Source organism: Myotis myotis, unplaced genomic scaffold (genome assembly GCF_014108235.1).
Source record: "Myotis myotis isolate mMyoMyo1 unplaced genomic scaffold, mMyoMyo1.p scaffold_m19_p_11, whole genome shotgun sequence".
Taxonomy (NCBI): Eukaryota; Metazoa; Chordata; class Mammalia; order Chiroptera; family Vespertilionidae; genus Myotis; species Myotis myotis.
The window spans coordinates 11,478,198-11,496,483 of NW_023416315.1; the positions used below are offsets into that span (position 1 = coordinate 11,478,198).

The window sequence follows — 18,286 nt, forward strand, 5'->3', positions numbered from 1 at the left end:
AAGTAAAATAAGGGTTACTGGCTCTGACCTGTATGGCTCAGTTGGTTGGGCCTTGTCCTGTGCCCAGGGAGGTTGTTGATTCGATTCCCTGTCAAAGGCACATGCCTGGGTAGCAGGCTCCATCCCCTATAGGGAGCATGCAGGAGGCAGCCCATTGATGTTTTCTCTCTCCCTCTCCCTGCCTTGCTCTCTAAAAATCATTAAACTATTCTTAAAAGAAAAAAGGGGGGATCACTGGAACACAAGGACCGAGTTACCATGATAGTCGATCTGATAACCAAGAAGAAGACCAAATGACTAGCGGGCATGGACATGCCCGGCAAAGGGATGATTCACGTGCCCAGAGAGATGGATGGGGATGGCGTGAGATTTAAAACTTATCAGTGGTCTAGTTCTGGAATTATTTAATATTTTTGGACCATGACTGACCCTGGGTAACTGAAACTGTGGGAAGCAAAACCATGAGAGGTGGGGAAGCTACTGTATGAGCCTTCATATCTACCTTACCCTGCCTTCTAAGGATTGTTTCAAGGATCAAACAATATAAATTATATGGAAGCACTTTGCAAAGCCATGAAATTATATTTTTATAAGTAAGGAAAACAATGACTATTTCTAAACATTTATAACTCTCTACATATCCTCCCATCTATTTCCTTCCATAGTTTGATTCATTTTTAATTTGATTCAATAAACTTTGCTAGGATTTCAAGAAGCAAAGGTGATAAGCACTTACCTTTCAGGAATATCTGTCAAATTTCAAGAGACAGGCAAATAAATCAATATGCTCAACTCTAATATGATAAACGTATACTGAGAGTGCATTAAGGAATGAAAACGGCATCAAACACAGCCTGCTGTCAGAGGTTTGTGTGTGTCCAGCAGTCTGCCTGGACAAGGTGACCCTGAAATGGCCCCTGAGAGGTAAATAGGAGTGAGCCAGCTAAAGATCAGGGAGGAGGGTATTGCAGACAGGAGCAGTGGGATAGGGGTGTGAAACCCATATGTGGAAATAATAAGTTGTTCTAGGTGTGTGTGTGTGTGTGTGTGTGTGTGTGTGTATGTGTGTGTGTGTGTGTAAGCCAGCCGTGGGCAAACTATGGCCCGCGGGCCGTATTGAAATAAAAGACCGTACCCTTTTATGTAATGATGTTTACTTTGAATTTATATTAGTTCACACAAACACTCCATCCATGCTTTTGTTCCGGCCCTCCGGTCCAGTTTAAGAACCCATTGTGGCCCTCGAGTCAAAAAGTTTGCCCATCCCTGGGTAAGCACTGAGGAGTTCTAAGCTGGCAGTCATTAGCATGTTAGGTGTGTTAACTTGGAGAGGGAATAGAATAGAGAAAAAGCTGGGGGTGAGTAAGATTGAAGGGAGGAAGATTTGTTTTGTAATGATTTGGGGGAAAAGACGGGAGGGCTAGAATTAGGGTAGAAACAGTGAGGAACAGAGAAAGAGAGAAATGTGAAAGAGCTAGAATGTGCTGGGTTTGGTGATAGTTGGGGCACTGGAAGTGAGAAAATGTTAGGACTTGGGATTCTCAGGTCTCTGACTTGAGTGATTGAGAGCACGATGATGCCATAAAGCAGTGGTTCTCAACCTTCCTAGTGCCGCGACCCTTTAATACAGTTCCTCATGTTGTGGTGACCCCCAACCATAAAATTATTTTCGTTGCTACTTCATAACTGTAATTTTGCTACTGTTATGAATCGTAATGTAAATATCTGATGTGCAGAATGTATTTTCATTGTTACAATAGAACATAATTAAAGCATAGTGATTAATCACAAAAACAATATGTAATTATATATGTGTTTTCCGATGGTCTTAGGCGACCCCTCTGAAAGGGTCGTTCGACCCCCAAAGAGGTCGCGACCCACAGGTTGAGAACCGCTGCCATAAAGGGAATTTAGGAGAAAAGAGAACTTATCTTTGGGGAGAAGAAAACTTTGAGGTAAATATGTGATATTGACATAGAAATGTCCATCAGGCAGTTGCAAGTGTAATTGTTAGGGAGGGTCTAGGGCTAAAAACATTAATTTGAGAGTTACATACAATAGTTAAAAATCATTTTTTAAAATATAAATTTGATTTTGTACCTAAGCCTTCAATATTATTCAGTATTAAAAAACATCTCACTACATTCTTAATTTCCATTTCATGTTGCTGTTACCTATTATTTCATTTATATCTGTACTTGTTGGTATTATTTTCTTGGCATAATAAAAGTTAAGATTTTTCCTAGGGACTTACGTGGTAACTTTTTCTAGTTTGGTAAAAGTAAATTGAAACCAGTTTTACAAAACAGTGCAAACCCTAAAATTTAGAAGCGTTATAAGCTGGTCCATTTTCTATTTTAATTCACAGTAGTTACAAAAATTATTTTAAAAAGGTGCTTTGTCTTTCAAGATGCTGTTCTTTTTCTGTATAAATCACGGTTCCTCATCGATTCCTCACTTGCATTGCCCTGTCCAGGATTTGAACATTGCATAAGGGAGACTAAGTGGGATCCTTCTTGCATCTGTCAGTGGGGTAGTGCCAGGGTTCCCCCCCACACACTGTGGGTCTTCCAAGCATCAACCCAGAATGCCATTAAGGGGCCTGTTGTAACAAAGGCTGTACTGTTTGAGAGCAAGTCCACCCAAGTTAGACTTCTGAAATACATTACTCAGAGCCTTCTGTGAGGGCATGTCATGGGCGAAAATTTTAAATTCAAATAATACTTACAATAGTACTATTTTGAGTGAATCTTACTAGGTTAACATGACCTTACCTTACTTTTTTCTATAAGACCTTTTGGAAAATTAGAAAATGCTCCTTTTCTGTAGTCCGCTTCACTACCTACCATCTTTTCAGAAATTTTAAAGATCAGCTAATTTATCACTTTCATTTTTATACACAAGAGAATTAATGTGAATTAATTAATTTAATCAACTTATTTAATACTAACAGCTGTAGCCAGAGCCCTGGTCTGTTGAAACTCATTCTGCCCTTATCACTTCACCTTTTTTTTGTTTTGTTTTGTTAATCCTCACTCAAGGATATTTTTTCTATTGATTTTTAGAGGGAGTGGAAGGGAGGGGGAGAGACAGAGAGAGAAACATCGATGTGAGAGAAGCACATTAATTGGTGATCACACATCACTCCTGGCCAGTGATCAAGTCTGTAACCGAGGAACCTGCTCTTGACCGGAATTGAACCCTCAACCCCTCAGTCCACGGGCGGATGCTCTAACCACTACACGAACCCGCTAGGGCTCACTTCATCATTTTTTTTCTCTTATTCCAAATCTTTATTGAACTGTGAAGTTATCTGTATGTCTTAAAATAGGAAATTTAATTAAGGAAATCAGTTCATTCTGATGGCGTTTGCTTTGGCTAGTCACTCTGCATTCAACAGATTTTGCATTAATAATTTTGGCTCTGATTAAGGTTTTATTCGTTTAAACTTTTTAACAGGTATTTTCTTTTTGGCATCTTTTACTTATCTGTACTGGTTCCACTACAAAAATGAAGGATTGGGAGAGAATAAAAACCATTTGTGTTTAAAATTTAGTTGAAGAAGGACAATCATCTCAACATCCATTTTCATGCCATGTTCTCCCCCAGTAGGTACTTTCAGTAACAAAGATTAGGCACAGTCACTAACAGTGCAAGTACTGGCCTGGCTGTACAATCTAGTTTTGTGAAACATCCTATTTTTTTTTTTCAGTTTTAACCCCCTTTAGATAAAAGATAACTTTCACACATAAAAAAAGACACTCATCAATTATTATAAAACTAACACTTTTAAGCACAAGATATTTCTGACTTGCTCAAATACATTACAATACCCTATGACTTTTATGTACAGAAATTTTATGGAAATGCTGAGTTGGTGTAACTTAGAATGATGTCACATGCATGCAAGTTGTAGGTGGTCTCAAGGACAATGAATTGTTCTCTGAAATTCACAGAATGGTCAGTCATTGCTGTGAAACCAGTGGGCTGGAAATTGTCGGGGTGCGTGTACAAAACATGATTCACTCATCCCGAAAGCTGCCTATAGCAAAAGGAGTTTCCTCTCCTTTCTGTGCAAGACACGAGAAATATGTCTCCCTGATTTGGTCTCTTTCTTTTCTTCTTTTCTTTGGGGGTGGGGGTGGGGGCGTTGGGAGTGGGGCTCTTTTTCTGCCTCTTCTGTCTCTGTCTCTGGGCCTCTTTTCCTGTCTCCCTCATACTCTCTGTGTGAGAGATACATACTAATATGATGTCCCCAAAACATGAGAGCATTGGCAGCTTGTGTTTTTGGACCTGGCAGTGGAAGCAGTGATACCCCCTTCCCTTGGTAAGGGCTGAGAGCTGTGGGTGACACTGTCTGGCATGTTTGCCCTCTGGCTACGTGGGCAGAATGACGACATGCACAGGGATGGACAGATATGAAGACAGTGAGCACAGTTAGTATCAGGGCTGGTAAACAGCTTTCACTTTCATTGCTGTTTAGTGGTAGGGTCGTCTTCTGAACCGTCTGCACCGTGGCCAAAGTACAGAATGCACCAGTATGGGGTGGCTGCTCATTCCAGAGTGAGTGTTACAAGTACCATTATGCAACAAAACAACGGGTAGAGTTTATGTTGGCTTTGGAGTTGCCACTTCAAAGACTGCCCTCCTTCCCACCCTGTGGTTAAAGCACAGAATTCTGCTGAAGGAGGGTTGTTCCTGGGAAACTTCTAGCAGGAAGTAGAAGCCATAGGTGAGTTGCCAGGGTGACACTTTTGAATGGGCAGTCTTCCAACAGGCTCAAATCATATTTTACAGTGAAATGTGTTACCCTATGCCTTTCGGTCGTGTGGGATTTTAAAAAAGAAAGGGGAGAGGAAATGCTGAGCCACCAACTTTTGATACAAATGCAGTCGTATTATAGAGGTCAGAGACTACATCAGCAATTTGTGGGCCTTTTTTGGTGGAGGACAATGACAATGGATTTCTAATCAGATAATGTCCTGCTACATTTGAATTTTCACTCTCCACTGCCTTTTGTTGTTTGAGTAGCTTCGAAATTATTCTTGATTCAGGTTTATTATTAACTTTTTGAACTCTAGCTTCTACACTAATATCTTGATGCTCATGTTAAAATGAGAATGGTGACCAGAGAATTTATTTTTGCATTTGTTAATAGAATAGCAAGGCAGCATAATATGAATTAATGACTCTTCACATTTTCCCATTATATAAGCTGGATTCGTTATCCCCTGGGGATCTATTTTAAATTCATACCCAAATAAACTGTTCCTGCTAGTCGTTGCCTTTCTAGCCTTTTAAAAGATTCTAAATAATGAATAAATAGATAACTATCAAACCCTGACTGGTGTGGCTCAGTTGCGCAGATCAGATCATCATCACGTGTATCAAAAGGTTGCTGGGTTGATTCCCGGACAGGGCACATACCTAGGTTGGGGGTTCAATCCCCAGTGGGGTAGAGTACAGGAGGCAATGGATCTCTCTCTTTCTTCTCTCTCATCCTTCCCCTCTCTTTACAATCAGTAAAACATATTCTTGGGTGAGGATAAAAAAAAAAAAGATAGCGATCAATAATAAATAATTTTTATTTTAAGCTTAAAAAACATTTTTAATGTTCACGTTATAAAATGGAAAATGAAAAAGAACTTCCTTTTCATGATCAATAGTATAAATATTTGTGCTGTTGTGGGTTTTTTGTTGTTGTTGTTGTCTTTGTAGGCAAGAACCAACCTGAAGCAATTGCCTTTTTAACATGGTTTAAAAAATAAAATCTATGAGGAAGGATTGAGGAAAAAAACAAATTATTGTGGGTGCAGAACTACTAATAGGGTTTATTCATTCTTCATACTATCTTTCATTTTGAGGACATATATAGTATCATTGGCAGAACTATTCAAAAATGGCCATATCCACTTGGGTAATAATTATCTGTTAATATTTCAAATTATTCTCTTGTGTTTCCCCTCTTTGCTATCAAAGTTGTCATGTTTTGTTTAGAGTCATCATATTAGTGTGTGTTGTATCACACAGAGGACGTGACACAGAAAAGGGACAGAGACAGGTAACAAGAGAAATGAGGTGAACGGAGAGAGTCTGAAAGGCGAGATAGTCTTCATTTCCTACACATAATAAATCAAAGCAGTATTTATAGTCCCCCCCCCCCCAATCTTATTTCTTTGGCGTTAATGCTATGTGATTTCTGTAACTTGCAAACCCATAAATATGTACACAGAACATATGCTAAGTTGGGGATCAGAATAGAGTCACCATAGTTGGGCTGTGAAATCCCACCCAGATCCCTTGCCCCCTTGAGGTCTACGACACGCTTTCTCCAGCTTCTGGGAATGTTGGCAGCTGAGAACTCATAGCTGGGACCCTTCCTTTGGAGACTGCCCCAGCCTTCAGCTTAAGAGTTGCCTTACTCAAAGTTATACCACCTGCCCCAGAGCAGCAGTGTACATTCAATGACTGGTCTCTTTGGGAACACAAAGGCCCTTACCCCAATGCAGGACAACTTTGTAGGACCTGTAGGGGTGGCTGGGACTTTTGTTGTGACTGCACTACAGCCCAGCTTCTCCACGTGCCTTGCCTGGCTTTGTTCACTCTTCCATACACGTTGAACCCAAGAGCCTTCACCATTGAAATTCCTGCATGCAAATCCTCATCTGGAAATCGAAAGGTTCAGAGTGGGTTAGGGTCGCGCACCTATGACATGAGGCCATAATGTATCAAAAGATTTTTATTTCAGGCACCTGGGTGCAGGTGGGCTGAGTCCAGCAAAAAGGAGTCAGCCGAGACTGAAGGGGGAGGCAGACTTTTGTTAATCCTTGCTGGCTGCAAGCCGTTCTGCTGACGTAAGGGTCTGGTCCGTCATTGGCTCCTCCCTGTGCCAGATGTCTAGTTGTTATCTAGGCTATGCGGTGTTCAAGGCTGCAAGCTTTCTGCAAAATACTGCTAAGCAAAATAAGTTTTCTCTGCCCCATTTTATTCTCTTTAACCCTTTCAGAAACCTGACCTGCAGCAATCACCAGACATGGACCATGCCATGTATGCATGCATGAGTCTGTGACTATGCATCTTTGTAGCACTGATATGGTACTTGCTCTGAAATCATAATTTAGATCTCTAGAAATCTAGCCCAGGGAAAAATAGGGATAACACTACCCATCTCTTAGAGTTGTTGCCAGGATTTGATAGCAAGGTATTCAGTATCTGGCACAAATGAGCACTCATTTAATTATACCTTTAATTATAATTACCATTAATTACCTAAAAATAACCTATAGATAGTGCAGTAGTTCTGATCAGCGGGTTACAGTGCATAATGCATTTCAATGTCATTTGTATTACAACATCTTTTAGTAGAGTATGGAGGTTAATAAAAGATGTATCATCTGCAAATTTAAATAATTTTTCTAATTTGTGAGTCCCCTTTGATAAAGTATGTGGAGAAATTGGGCATGGTTTCATAAGAAACCTAAAGTAGTTTAAGAGATGAAAATAAGTCCTATGAGTAATAGTTAATAGATTTGCCATCTATGTTTGAGTGGAAGTATTTGGTTGGTGGGTGAGGGGAGGTTATTGGACATGTTTTGTCCCTGTTCACAAAGGCCAGAACAAGAGAAAATGGGCATACGTTAAAGGAGGAAGATATTCGGGTTTACATCAAGGGAATTTCTTTGCTCTTGGACAGTAAAACAAAGGAAAGAGCTTGTAGAATATACTTTTAAAAATCTTGAGAAAAAGAAAAGACAGTATTAAGTTCTGAATCACTGAGATGCTTCCCAGAGAATTTATGGAGAACTTGGAACTGTTGATTCTGTGATCCCAGGTTTCAGAAATGATGTTTCCAAGACACTCAAACACATATATTCTATTTTTCAAATGGAAAAAAATAGCTATTTATCCACATTTGTTTTCTTTATAACTAAATTTCTTAGAGTATATTTGAAAATGTCCATATGCACCTTGTATGTGGTTTTCTGATAATGAAACAAGTCTGTTTCACTGGAGAGGTGTCTTTCTGTACAGTTTATAATCTGATAGACATTAACACAGTTTTCAATCTCATTATATGTCATCTCTTTATAAAAATAAATTAACGTCTACCAGCATGGGCCATTTATTTGTAAATTCTCTTGAGACATTGTTAAAATACTAATGAAGGACTTTGGAACAATGGCAAGAAATCTGGAACTTTGAGTAGAACATCTTTTTCAATCAATTCAATGCTCAGAGGTAAGATTAAAGAATGGATATGGGGCTAGGTTTTTACACTAAATGCTCTTTGAAGACCTCAGTATCAGAAGACAAGAGGAAGCCACTAAGAAGTTTCTAAATTACTTTCTAGATTACTAATAAGTATGTTGGGTTTTGCATTTTCTCCTTGGCAAGTCTTGTCAAGCAGTAACAGGCCTGGAGACAGAATGTAGGTGAGAGAGCACTGGACTGGAAGCCAAAATGCCTGGCTCCGGTTCAGTCACAGCCACCAAATGATCTGTTCTTCTCTCGTAAGACTGTGTCTTTAGATAGGTTTCCTTTGAATTTCTAGTTCCAGCGTGCTATCTTAGACACTCATCACACTACAGTAGCTTCTTCAAAAGGAGCCCACAGGGCTGAGGGCTCAACCTCTGAGGAGGGTTCAGTCTGGGAGCCCCATCACACAATGACCCAGAGGAGCTCTGCTTTAATTAAAAAATAATAATATATTTTTTTTAGCATGCACAGGTAGATAGACAGGTTTTGTTTAGGATTTTAGGATCTCACTTTACTGGATCCATTGCTAGAAAAATGAGTTTTAAAGGTATCCTTACTAATACCCATGTTTTCAATATTCTCCCCGGTACATCCCATTAAAATACCTAATTTCATTTCTTCTGTTACGGCCATGCTAAAACTCTTCAAATGGCTCTATATGTCACGAGGAAAAGCATATGCAGTCCTTCCCTTGGTATTCCAGGCCTCCCTGCTTACCTCATGGGTTGAGGTGGCCTCAGCGTTCTAACATAAGATTATCTTGATCTGGTTATTGATTACAAAGCCTGACACTGGGTGTGTTATCACAAACCGCTCATTCAACTGAGCTCCCTCTCTGGTTTTGCTCAGCGTTGTTCTTAACCGTGTACTCAGCTACCTAAGTCATTCTCTTCCTCTTCTGCACACCTCAAAACCCATTGTCCTCCTCCAAAAAGCTTTCTTGATTATTCTATTTCATATTGATCTACCTCTGAATTCTTTCATGTGTTTGGGTATCTATACTAGTCCACATTGCATTTTACCCTGATGACAGTAGTGTTGTGTAGACTGCACAGAGTGTTACTATCGCCCCCTGGGAGCATCAGGGAGCACTACAGCAGTAACAGTGACCGCCACCCACCTAGGGAAATAAAAGTGCTCCAATCAACCCCAAATGTAAAATTTCAGTGTAATATATGCATTAAGACAGGAAGGTAAATGTATTTTGGAAATAAATCTCAGCAACATGGATGGAAATAGAAGTGATCTGGTCCTAATGTTACCTTAAGTAGCAACACATGGAAGCTCAGAGTACTTGCTTAACACTAGATTGCCCAAGGAAGTCGTTTTGACTGCTTTTTAATTTCAATTAGAAAAACAATTATGTATATAAGGACACAATGTCTTAGAATTTTGTGACTTTTTGTACAACATATAAATGCGTTTATTAATAATTGTAGTTACCTCCCCCCTCCTTCATTTCCGGTATATATATATGTGTTATACCTATATTGCCCAAAAGCAGTCATTTTGACTGCTTGGGGGGGGGGGGAATTTTAAATAATCAAATGACTCTTATTATTGAATTGAGTAAATTTCTTATATGACCAGTTCGGCTCTGTATTGAAATAACAGTTTTCATTTTTTTTCGATTACCATCACATGATAACATACAAGTACATGATAAATTGTCGATACTTGATAAGTTGCAGTTGCTCAGTAAGCTAAACTAGTACTTGTTATTCGAATCTTTATGCAGTGATACTTGTTCTAATAAGTTGTTTACTTTATTTCTTTTGCGCCCTAAATTCATGAAAGAAATGTCGAATAGAAGTGAGTTATTGGAAAAGCTAAGGAACATAAGTGAAGAGTGCTCCGATATTATTCTTTCACAATGCAGTCATTTTGATTGCTTTTGGGCAATATAGGTATGTACTAAGTTTCAGTCTTTCTAGTGTTAAAATCGGGCGATACAGGTTTTAAGCCTAATGCTGCCTTTCACTTTGGGTCTGTCAGCAGGTCATTTTATCCTTTATGATTTTCTTTTTAATAACCGTGATAATACTCCTGTTCTTTGTTCTTTGCACGACACAAAGCACTTTTTCATGTTGTTTAACTTTAGCTTCACAGTGACCCAGGAGGTCACTAGGGCAAGAGAGTATCTGTCAAATAGGAAAACTGAGCTGAGGGACACGCCCCAAATCCTAATGGGTTAATTCGACAGGGGGCACTAAAACTCAAATCTCCTGGCTCCTATTTTGTGTTCTACACCCATATTTCTAAAAGTGTGGTCTATAGTCCAGCTGCATAGGCGTCAGCCGGGCGCTGGCTAAAAATGCAGAAGCTCAGGCTCCACCCGAGACCTGCTTAAGCAGAATCTGCGTTTTAACAAGACGCCCAGGGATTTATATGTTCCGTACATTTGGAGAAGTTCTGTAATTTACAGAAAGTGTAAACCTCTGAGGTACAAACATGAAAAGGTTTTATTTTTGTTCCTATCGCTGCCATCACATCTTCTCTGTCAAATCTTTCCTCCCTTTAAAGCGGTCTCTAACAGATCTGATAGATTTTTGAGGTTACTTTCTGGTTTTTAAAAGTTTAGTCCACTTTTAAAATTTCAAACTCTGTGGAAGTAAAAGCCCTCAGCCCAGGTGTGCCCTTCAACATTTTTTTTCCTATTTATCAACCAGCTTTTAAACCACATATGTGAAACCACTTCAGTGAAACTCAGAGGTAAAAACCAAGCACACATATCCAATATAAAATAACTAAGAAATTTCAGTCTTTATTCATTATATTTCACCAGGTTATTGGACCAAGGAAGACATAATGGTTTGGCCAATGAAGGTGATGAAGTATGAGACCATACTTCATTAGGGAGAAACATTTGTTAATCTCTTGTTTTTAATTTTTATTTAAAATTTTTAATATTCCTTGGCTAGCAAGCCAAGAGTTAGATCTATTCACCATGAGCCAAATGATTGCCCTTAGATGTACAAGAGCTCCATTAAAGTTCCTGGGGGCTGTGTTCATTAGAATTCTTAGGGGCTGTGTATCACCCAATTCCAGCCGTGTATTATCTCCAACCTCGCTAACTCCTTGTCTTCACCCATGTAATGAAGCTTTGTATCGGCTCTCCTGCTCCCTCCTCCGTGCCTTGTTTGTTTTCATTTCAACGTGACAAGAAAAGGCAGCTTTTGTCTTTGTTCCTGATTGGCAGACTTTGTAAATATTCATAGCAGGTTCACTTTCCAGCTACTATTTTGTAATTTGTCATTTTTAAATGAAATCTAAAGTGAACAATAACTCCCAGTTCTCATTTAAATACATTTGGGTTGTTAATCTTGATTTTGGAGGTCATGAGCTAGACAGGAATGACTTTTTGAAGACTTTTCCTAGGCTACATCATTCTGAAAAGCAAGGTTGTGTGTGTGTGTGGGGGAGGGACGGGGCAGGGCGGAGTGGTGGCGGTAGGGGGCTGTGACACAGTAGGTGAGCAAATGGATAAGTGAGTAAATGCAAGGAATATTTCCAGAGCATCTGCAGCGGCACTGAGCTAGGCAGTACACCCACTGTCCCACCATATCTTCACAAGGGCACTGTGAGGCAGGTGAAATTATATCCATCTTACAAGCTGGCAGCCGAAGCTTAGGAAAAGTTAGCGGTTTGCTCCAATTCACCAAGCTAGTCCGTGAAGGAGCCAGGAGTCAGAAGTTGTTGAAAGTGAGTCTTCCACAGTGCTCTTCTGGTCGTGCGGTGGAAGTTCACAGTGGCTAAGGTTGGAGTGATTACCTTTAGAGAGTCTGTGTGCTTTTTATTTGAGTAGATTAACTTGTTAAGGAAAAAACATTAATAGACCTGGGCTACTTGGAATAGAGCCTGCCGTTCCTGCCCTCGCTTCAGCCTGAGGCTGGGAGCTAGCTCTTAGCCAGGGGATTGACCCAGTATTCCTTTGGGCTGCCCTTTCAGTTAGTGTTGTCTTTACTGGAGAATACTACCAGCCTCTGCCGTGATCTGCCTGGACGGAGTTTTTCCCACCATCAAGAGAGCTCTGCTCTGCAGAAATGCGTTCCTTTCCCCTCCTCTGGAAAACTCAGCAGACCTAACTCTTAAGTGACTCCCTGGCTCAGCACCACACAATTAGCAGTTGCCATGCACCCCCTTTGCAGACCTCCCCTGCTTCCTGAATGACAGCAGGAAACTCGCACTCCCATGTAAGGACTGCTTTTCTAAACTTGCTAGTCAGGCAGCTAATCTCTTTGAATTGTGAGTCTTTTTTCTTGATTTTTGCATAAAATTCCGTGTCTCTCCGTTTTCAGCCTGGCAGCTGTGGACAGAGGGCTCCCCACACCGCCCCCCCCCCCACCACCACCCAGGCACCTTTCTGCCTTGGATAGGTGGGGGATTGTCGCAAAGTCACAGAGGTGCATGCGGAGGCAAGCCTGAAGCAACTCTTTACCAGCCTCTTAAAAATTTTTGCCAAAATTTGAAACACTATTTGCCTCTGGATATAAAATGAAGGCCCTTGTTTTTGAACTCAGTAACACTCATAGTTGTCTATTATCTGCCAGAAAGTTGTAATTAGTCTTCCTATGCAATTTACCATGTGATTTAGGATATGTAGTTTTTTTTAAAAAAGCCAAGGGCAGGGGTATTTTTAAATACCGTTGATTTTTGTCCCCTGAGTATAAAAGTAACACATAGTCTTTACAGACAATTTATAAAATGAAAAAAAAAATGTGAAGAGAATAAAAGAACAGGTAAAATGATTCTTAATTTTTGATGCATATTTCTTGTTACATTCACCCACATGTATGGATGCACAATGTTTGTTGCAAAGCATTTTAAATGGTATTAATCCTTGGGACTTTAATCCAACCATTTTTTTCCTTTTCAGTTCTTTCTTTTTAGCTTCAGAATGGAGGATTACATAATATATACAAAAGAGGGAAAATAAGTCAGTGTTCAGGACCATTTACTATGGAAACACACTGCCTAGGTTCTGGTCTTGGCCCTATCGCTTGCTAGGCTTGGAACCTTTATAAAGTTACTTAACAATTCTATGCCTCAGTTTTCCCGTATATAAAATTGGGGATAAAACAGTACTTATATCATTCATAGGATTATTAGAATTAAATAATAAACTGTTAGCTCTTATTATTTTAAAAAATTAGTATAGCATATGTAAGGTGAGGAGAATAAAAACAAGCACAACCAACATAGGAAATCTAATATCATTTTGGTGGTGTTTTATTCCTTGATCACATCCCTTTCCCTTCTCTCCCAGAGGTAAGCATTACCCTAAATTATTGTTTGTCTTTACACATTTTGAACTTCACATAATTACTGACATACTAATTTTTACTTAACATTATGTTTGTGAGATTTCTTCAAGGTGACTTTTTTACAATACCAATAGTGTGTGTGTGTGTGTGTGTGTATCACTAGCTTTTTTTTTTAAAATATATTTTATTGATTTTTTACAGAGAGGAAGAGAGAGGGATAGAGAGTTAGAAACATCGATGAGAGAGAAACATCGATCAGCTGCCTCCTGCACACCCCCCACTGGGGTTGTGCCTGCAACCAAGGTATATGCCCTTGACTGGAATCGAACCCAGGACCCTTCAGTCCGCAGGCCGACGCTCTATCCACTGAGCCAAACCGGTCAGGACTATATCACTATCTTAATATGTGAGCTTAAGTGTGATTTCCATTAAGAATAATTGTGATTTCCATGACCCATCCCATGTAACATCATTAAACATCCCCCAGTCCTGCAGTAACATAGAAAGTTATCATTCAGTTAACCCAAGTCCAAATGCATGTGGCCTACCCACTTCCATCCCAGTAGGAAGCTTCATGGTTCACAAGTCCTGCCCTCCTGTTATTATCTGGGCAATCTGCAGTGCCTATGGATAAGGTAGTAACATATGCAATGGCTTTTCTGGGTGCCTAGTGCTGGATTTTCTGGTACAACAAGTGATTTTTGCTTGTCACTTTCACCTTATCAGCCCATTGTGGGAAGAGCAGCTGCACCTCATGGTAGATTTGGGTCTTCAGTTGAAAGGAAGAGGTGGCAGCAGCTCCCCTGTCCTCTGAACAGGTCCCGGAGCACAGCACAGAGGGTTCTGTTCACATCAATGTCTTTGGGCCTCTTTTTGAAGAAGATTTTTTATGTTTTACCAGAAAATTCATTAACAAGTTCCTTAAAGAGGGAGACTGCTTGTTGTATTTAAACTGTGACTTTTAAATGCTTTTGTTTATATGGTGGTTTTCTTGGCCCTAAAAGCCTTTGTTGTTGTTGTCATTTTGCATTTAGAATGAGCCGTTCTTTCCCCAGCCTGTCTAAAGCACATGGCTTCTGTCAGAGCACTTTCTCCATCTCATCCGTGTAGCATATTCATGGAGCTTTTACTCTGGCTTCATAAACTCCTGGAAAAAGTGGGTGGTGGCTTATTCATCTGTATATCCATAGTGGCCTTTGTAGCACCTTACATCAGAGGTGTTCAGGAAGTAGTTATTAATCATTTACAAAAATATGTTCACTTACCCTAAACTTCTGAGAATGCTTTTATGGCATCAAGTTTTCTTGAACCAACAAAGGGAATATATCACTTCCCTGGGACACCTGTGTGCATTAGCGTGCCCTCTGTGCCCCGGCACCCCGTGTTGCTTTCCGGATGGTCATGTGGCTGTTTTGCCTGCTGGTCACATTTATCACTTTGCAGAAGAGCAAAAATATTGTTTCCTTGGTCAGAGTAGGGGATGGAATACTATTAGATGGTTATGTCTGGCACTCAGGAATGCTTGAATATAGCCTTGGCATCCTGTGAGATTCCCAAGGGCTGTCTCAGCTCCAGAAACAAACAGAAAAAAGTCCTACTCTAGTGTGAAAAGCTGGGCTTGTGATGATAAACTAATGCAGAAGGTCCTAGTAAATTGGACCAGCGTGTATGATTTAGGCCCAAGGCCTACGTGGGGCTCTTGCTTCAAATTTTACCACCCAGGAGCCAAGAATTAAAACAGCAAAGTTCCTCTTCCCACTTTCTCAAGAAGTACCCAAGGAAATAAATTTTAGCTCAAATTTTCCCTTTCCTCATTACCTTTGTACCCCAACTATTCCATGAAGGCATTTTTACGACCAATAGATTCAGTGTCTAACACAGCCGTGGGCAAACTACGGCCCTCGGGCCGATCCAGCCCATTTGAAATGAATAAAACTAAAAAAAAAAAAAAAAAAAAAAAAAAGACCGTACCCTTTTATGTAATGATGTTTACTTTGAATTTATATTAGTTCACACAAACACTCTATCCATGCTTTTGTTCCAGCCCTCCAGTCCAGTTTAAGAACCCATTGTGGCCCTCGAGTCAAAAAGTTTGCCCACCCCTGGTCTAACATCTACTAGGTAAAATTGATTCTCATCTTAAACTTGTTTGCTTAAGGCCTCAGAGTGTCTGCAAAAAGAAATAGATCTGAATTATCCTTAGTTGTAATTTTAATCTGAACAAAACAAATTTGTCTTTATAGGAGGCAGTAGGAAATTCTATTTTGTTTAGTCTATAGTCTGTGACAGATTTCTCAGTTTTTTAAGAAGGAAATCTAATTCCGGTGAATAACATCAGTGCATAAATACCAACCAAACGTTGAAGGCTGATATAAGCAGAAGGTGGTTTGAAGAATATCATTAGCATGATTGAAAGCATATATGGATTTTATATGGTGTGAAGTAGTTATGAAAGATGTTATATTTTAAGCCTGGAAATGTGGGTGGACTGCCATCTTGACTAGATTTAAAATTAACCACAGTCTTGAGGCTTTCACATATATATATAATGTGGGAGATGTGTTACAGAAATAGATATAGCAAATGTTGGAGTTTTATCCATCCTACTTTCACTGCTACTTTGTGGCATATAGAAAGAGCTATTTATTGTAATATCAAGGAAATAGAAATATTACAAGAAAATAGTGAATGAAATATTTAGTTATCTGAACAAGTTATGGTTTTATTAATGTGTGTAGAAGTGACATGATGATTACTAATGTATTGTCCCAGAAAGTTTTGACATTTCCTTCTCAATATTTGCTTAATCACTCTTATCAAAATATATATTTTTTGCTATTCATGTCTGATCTTTGGATATGATAATTTTACAGTGGGACTGGAGAACAGTGGGAACCTGTATGCCATATGTGAAAACATATTCTGTTGCCTTACTCTCTGATTTTATTTCTGAGGGCTCTGAGACACTTGACGTAGCAAGTGAGATGGAAAAAAGCCCTCCCAGTACAAAATAATGTACTCCGAGCCCAGATTGTCTAGGACCGCTTTAACTAGGAACTTTGGAAGACATTGGTTCAAGGTTGGATCTTTCCCAAGATTTCAGGATTATATTTAATTCCTTCCAGTAATTATTTGCATCAATTATATCATATCTTTGGGGCACTTTTGGATTTTAGAAAATAATTATATCATATCTTTGGAGAACTTTTTCTGATTTTAGAAAAATATAAGAAATATGATTGAATTCTTTTTTTTTTTTAATATATTTTATTGATTTTTTACAGAGAGGAAGGGAGAGAGATAGAGAGTTAGAAACATCGATGAGAGAGAAACATCGATCAGCTGCCTCCTGCACATCTCCTACTGGGGATATGCCCGCAACCCAGGTACATGCCCTTGACCGGAATCGAACCTGGGACCTTTCAGTCCGCAGGCCGACGCTCTATCCACTGAGCCAAACCGGTTTTGGCATGATTGAATTCTTTACCAAGTCTATAAAATAAATCAGAAGTCCCACCAGAATGAATGATTCTATTTCTCAATATTCTCAGACAGCTGGGATGACTTTTTTTTTTTTTTTTTTTTTTTTTGGTAAGGCCCAGTTTATTATTTAAAAATTTTTTTTCTTTTAAAATTTTTATTAGTTTATTGGGGTGACATTGGTTAACACAATTATATATGTTTCAAGTGTACAATTTTATAATACATCATCTGTTTATTGTATTGTGTGTTCACCATCCAAAGTCAAGTCTCCTTTCATCACTATTTATTTCTCCTTTAACCTCTTCTACCTCTCCCCAAGCCCCTTTCCCTCTGGTAATGTTGTCTGTATCTATGAGTTTTTGTTTTTGTTTTTTGCTTAGTCTATTAATAAACCTAAAAAAAAAAAATCTTAGTTTTTATTACTATAAAATTATCAGTTAAGATTGATATTTTGCTTATCAGATAGCATTTTCTCCAAATTATGCTAAAGGTCAGCTTCAACACTTGGAAATATTATATATCCTTTAAATTTTTTGTTTGTTTCCTAAACACCAGCATTAGGGATGCAAAGGGAAAATTTAGTTTGAGTTTATATGTTAAAGCTAATCAGCAACATATTTTATGATAAGAAAATAGGTTAATTAATGTGGGAGAATTCAAAGATGGATAATTCATTCAACAAACATTTTAGGTAGGGCACAATAATGTTTTGCTCTCAGGAATTCTTAGTCTACTAGGGGGAGAAAAACTTGTCCCTAAGTAAAATTACCCAAAATTTGGGGAAAAAACACACACAAATTCTATAAGCATCATATGAATAAATAACTAAGAAACTACTTGGGAACAAAAAATATTTGAAGAGGAGAAACATAATGAGCTAATAATAACATCTGTTGACATTTCTTTAGGAACAAAATTTCATTAAATCAATTACAATTTTTGTTTATATTTTTAAGGAAAATGCTTTCAAAGTCTTTTCAGTAGATACTTCATAAATACTTTTAGAATTTCAAGAAAATATCATTAGTAATTGATTCTATATTTTGATAAATGTACTAATGTAAATAGTCAAGAACAGTGGTGATGGTGGGGTGGGGAGGTGGTGGAGGTAGAAGAGGGCATAGAGGGGATAAATGGTGGTGGAAAAATAAAATAAAATAATTGTAAATTAGTGTCAAAAATTTATGCTTGTGGGCAGATCAGTAGATAGACTAGTAATTATAAGCCTATGTGTATAAAATTACTTATATAATTAGAATTAATTGGAATATGCTTATAGCCTT

The 18,286-nt window shown here is 38.8% G+C and overlaps 1 protein-coding gene across 24 annotated transcripts in view; it reads left to right on the plus strand.

Annotated features, from left to right (window-relative positions):
* NRCAM (neuronal cell adhesion molecule) overlaps nt 1–18,286 on the plus strand; it is a 255,311-nt gene that overhangs the window by 55,326 nt on the left and 181,699 nt on the right. The gene's annotated exons all lie outside the window — the stretch shown is intronic.